Source organism: Nanorana parkeri, unplaced genomic scaffold (assembly GCF_000935625.1).
Source record: "Nanorana parkeri isolate BGI_ZX_2015 unplaced genomic scaffold, ASM93562v1 scaffold1317, whole genome shotgun sequence".
In the NCBI taxonomy this organism is placed as follows: Eukaryota; Metazoa; Chordata; class Amphibia; order Anura; family Dicroglossidae; genus Nanorana; species Nanorana parkeri.
In genome coordinates this window covers 123419-124012 of record NW_017307585.1, presented here as the reverse complement: position 1 = coordinate 124012, position 594 = coordinate 123419, and positions in this window count along the sequence as shown.

The window sequence follows — 594 nt, the reverse complement described above, 5'->3', positions numbered from 1 at the left end:
CCAAGCCAAATATAAATTTGCTAAATTGAATTGAAAATTATAGAAAATGAGATTGTATAATATGGTATTATCATGTCTGGTAATTAAAATAACTAATCTTTAAAAATAATTTTAGATTCGAAAAGATGATAATGCTGTTTTTATTATGTTTATTTTCACAGTAATTTGTTAGTATGCCCAGTGGAGATAATCAGTTCATTTAACTTCAATTACCTCTAACACATAAAATCTTGAGTAAACATAACTTAGAATATAAAATGTATCAGATATTGTATAGCTAACATATTGTTTTAAAGCAGATGTATTCCATTTTATTGCTTTACTTTATAGTTTTTTTCATTAACAACAGGGCAGGTTGGGATACCATTTTGTGAATCATGGTGTATTTGCTTATTTTCTTTTTACTTCAATTTTCATATAGTATAAATACGCTATTTAAATTTTTTTGCAGTCCTAGGAGACATCATGCTGATCACATGCTCAATATTTCATTAGTACTACAATATGGTAGTACAGACTGGTATTATTGGCATCCAAAAAACGTCCTTATTTTAAAATGAATTTTACCCAGTCATTTAGAAATAGGTGTTTCTT